Consider the following 4,609-nt stretch of genomic DNA (forward strand, 5'->3'; position numbering starts at 1 on the left):
TGCATTGTTCCAGAATATAAGGGATAACAATTAATTTGTTTTCTATTTTACTCACTTTAAAATACATTAATTGAGTAATAAGATTTTGTTCTGAGATCTATAACAGTCCACTGGTACAAGGTCTAACAGTTTTCATCAGTCAAACTACTGATCAGATTATATGGAAAAACATGAAATAAAAACAAAACAAAAAACACCTTGAAATATTCTTATTGTATCCTCAAGTGATACAATAAGAATTCATTGGAACCGAGTGAGCCTCTGGAGGATCTAGCTTAGTGTGGTTATTTGGCAACTTAGGGGGTTTTGCTGGATCTTTTGTGTTCAACAAAGAACATGGAAAAATGCTTTAACCTGTAATGTTAATACCTATACATTCAGAAGCATGGTATGATTTTAGTAGTAGGATTTTAAATACAAAACATGCTAAATGAAAGCAAGACCTCTCATCACAAATTGATCATAGAAGATACAAAAAGTTGTTTTTCTGACTCATCATAATATGAAAGAGGAAATGGAGCCACATCCTATTAAATATAAATCTAGAAATATTTTCTTTCTCTCTTCTGCAGAAAGTTCTCTCTGAAGATTTTTTAAAAAAATCTTTGGTTTGATCTCTAGTTTATCTGCTTCTTTTGCAATGCTTGCCTCTCTTTGTTTCCCTTTTTTACTTCCACCAGGTCCCTAAAAATTATTAAGATTTTATTTTTACGCAGGGTTAGAAATAATTTATCATTATTAAATTCAACAACTTTGCTGTATTATGGCAAAGTATGGGTTCCTTTCATCTTCTTCTTTATTCAACAGCATGGTCTTGGAAAATAAGTTTAAGAGATGCCTTACATTTTAACAGCAAAATGCTTCGGGCTGTATTGAAAGCTTGTACAGTGACCTCCTGTGAGATACATGTCTCAGCTCAGCACTGAAAATGTTTCATTTGCATAGACATTTCACCTTATTGATTGCAGCAGAAAAGACAACAGATAATAAATATGATAAAAGTCAGTGCTGCTCAGATTAATACTTATTTTTACTCTGTATGAATGCTCAGTTGGAGCTTCTGTGATGGGACTGGTCTCTGAAAACATTTATGTCTCACAGACATTTTGTAGAAAATCTGCATGAAGTGATATAGAAAACCAAAGGAAGTCACAGCTTTATATTCATGACAGTGAGACAGCACTGTAATTTGAAAAAGTTTCCAAGAAAATTTGAATGTACTTTCCTTGATCTGACATCTTCAAAACTTTTCTGGTTACTGTATTTTACAGATATCCTGTGGCATGTCACATACATTTTTGGCATTTATCACAATCACATCTTTACATTTGCTGCAGGTTTTACAGCATTTAGCTAGATACAATGTGTTATCCTATGCCTTGCTGTCTTTTATTACCTTATCTAGCAGTTGAAAATGATGTCCTGTGCCTGCACACATAACAGGCTTTGAATCTTAGATTCAAAGGAGAAAACTTGGAGGATATTGGATAAACTGTAGTGTATTATATTGTATTGTATTTATTTAATGCATGTTATCACATTTGTCTCTAAGATTCTTAATGGCAGGAAAATAATGCTTCTTTAGTAACACTCTTCAGTGTTTCTGTTCCAGCAATTCATAATGCCAATTAAAGCCATAGACAAATGGACTTGGGTTCATCTGCCCTCATTTAAGCATCTGCAAATTGGATGCTTAAATCTGAGCTAGTCAGCTCAGATTTAGTTAGATAGTCAGCTCAGTCAGCCAGATTCTCCTTTCAGACAAATGAGAAAAATATTTACCTCCTAAAGGTGATTCATTCCTAAGGAATATTTAAGGTAGATCCCTTAGATCTCTGAGAAGTGTGTTGTTGTGGTTTAACCCGGCTGGCAGCTAAACACCACACAGCCGTTCGCTCACCCTCCCCCCTCCCTCTCTGGGATGGGGGAGAGAAACAGGAAAGTGAAGCCGGTGAGTTGAGATAAAGACAGTTTATTAAGACAGGAATATAATAATAACAATAATAATAATAATAGTGATAATAATAATAGTATTAATAATAATAATGTGTAAGAAAACAAGTGATGCACAATGCAATTGCTCACCACCCGCTGACCGATGCCCAGCCTATCCCCGAGCAGCCGGCCCCCCACCCCGGCCAGCCACCCCTATATATTGTTTAGCATGACGTCAGATGGTATGGAATACCCCTTTGGCCAGTTTGGGTCAGCTGTCCTGGGTCTGTCCCCTCCCAGCTCCTGCTGCACCCCCAGCCTGCTCGCTGGCAGGACAGAGCGAGAAGCCGAAAAGTCCTTGGCCTGGTGTAAACACTGCTCTGCAACAATTAAAACATCAGCATGTTATCAGCGCTCTTCTCATCCTAATCCAAAACATAGCACCCTACCAGCTACTATGAGGAAAAATTAACTCTGTCCTAACTGGAACCAGGACATGTGTCTTTCTCCCAGAAAGAGAGTCTCTGGTATCATACATAAATGCAACTTTTTGAAGACACTAGTTATGCTGAACCTGTTCTTGAATGCTTCTAGACATAGATGTCTGAAGATACCAGAAACTTAAGCTGGTACATGGGATCATGTAAACATTCCTTGCCTACTTCATATCAAAGACAGTGATATTTAAATAGTTGAGAAAGATTATTGTATGCTTTTATTATTATTATTATTATTTCTGAAGTAGGATAAGGAACTGTCACAGAGATGTCTCACCATGCTCTTGTAGGGCTGGTAATTGCACATGGATGTCCACAAGCAGCAGTAGCTCACATCCTTGTTATATAATGGGGTTCTCAAAAGAATTTGTAGATATGCATGTGTGTGTGCATACATATAACACATGGGAAGTTTGAGAAAAGTATCATATATAACAAGAACAGTATAATTTACATGCTGTCATCATAATACTAACTCATGGAGACTTTAATATTTACATATTGAAGATCCCCCTTCCCTTCCCCCCCAATGATCAAGGTTAAAAGACCTTTTTACTTTCTCCTCCTTGCCTCTTCACGCTCAGCTCATGTCACCACATGCCAGTTTCTGTGAAGTCAGGGACAACCAGCACTCAGCTTCACTGAGATCTACAGTACATGAAAGCATGAAGTGCATGAAAGCATGAGATCTCTATTATGCTATCACTGAACCTTTTTTTGTTTTGTTTTGTTTTGTTTTGAGCACCTAAAATCTGTCATTCAATGTCATCATATAAATAGCGGTCAAAGTACACCGTTACACATTGTCATTTTTATATATGAAAATTTATATGTGAAAATAAATTTTCGCAACTAAGCTCAAGCATGAAATTACAGGATAACTGGCAAAGCAGGACCAAGCAACTCACTGCTTTTCATACTCAGCCTGCAGGTCATTGTGTACTCACCTGTGTGATTTTGGGGATAGCCAGGAAAACCCCTGCTGAGGATCCCTGTGCTGCTGTGTTCTTCCTGTCCTGATCTATCATGAGGATGTCACTGGCGCCATCATGTGCCCTTAGTATGGGAGGGAAAAAAAGATTTTACTGAGGTTTATCAACTTCTGGTGGGAGTAGATACCACTATACCCAAGGTAAGAGATGCACCTGAGTTACAGTCCATTCAGCGGTATCAGTTTTTTTTGAGTGCATCAGCTGTTTCCAACATACTGACTTTGGCGCAGCTTTATCCTCAACTAAACCATGGTAGATGCATTACCTACAAGAAACAATGAAAAGCCAGAAGATTCACAAGACTAAGGGGACAAGTGAAGCACAACTCTCTCAGCCAAGGATAATTCTTGCAACTATTTTGTAGAATTCACTGAAGATGAAATCGCGATCAAATTAACAGGCATATGAGTAGTAAGAAAGGGATGCCGAGTTCAGAAATAAAATTCATATTTTCTAAATTTTCAGGCTGCTGTCAGAAACATCAGATTTCTTTTCCAATTAAGTGTCTGGTTTCTGCAACTGGAAGTAAATTTTTATTGATACCTATGAGAACTATTATTAACTTTCCAGCAATTTTCCATTAAAAAATATATGAACACAACTGATATTTCATGCTTATTTTCTCAAGTTGTCTTATCCTTGATTATATGGCTGCTTAATGCTAAAGTAAAACATTAAATAACATGGGATCAAAGACTTTACCATTTTTTCCGCATCAGGGGAGAATGCTATGCTGACATAAAAGGATATACAATAATCTTTATTTTCATACATCTGTCTGTCTTACTGTTCTGCTCCCAGAACGCACTGTTAAAATGGAAATGGAACCAAGGTTGTTGTCCAAAAGCAAAAAAATGAAGAAAAGGCAAAATAATTTTATATTGTTATCAAGATCTGGGGTTTATCATTATTTTTTTCCTAGGCTGGGCTTCAGAAACTTGGAGTTGAAGCTTGTGGAAATTTTCAATTCTGTTTTTTCCTTTAAAATGCCTATAAAAAAACAAAAAACAACAACAAAAAAAACAAACCCACACCCTGCTTTTAGTTGTCACAATAAGGGATAAATTAATTATGGATTGTTATACAAATATGAGAGATATTACAACCATTTAGAATATGATAAAAATCTTCGTTTTCCTTTTCTTTGCAACAGAAAATGCAACGTGTATTATATATTCAGTAACA

The sequence above is a fragment of the Anser anser genome, assembly GCF_964211835.1.
Source record: "Anser anser genome assembly, chromosome: 1".
Taxonomy (NCBI): Eukaryota; Metazoa; Chordata; class Aves; order Anseriformes; family Anatidae; genus Anser; species Anser anser.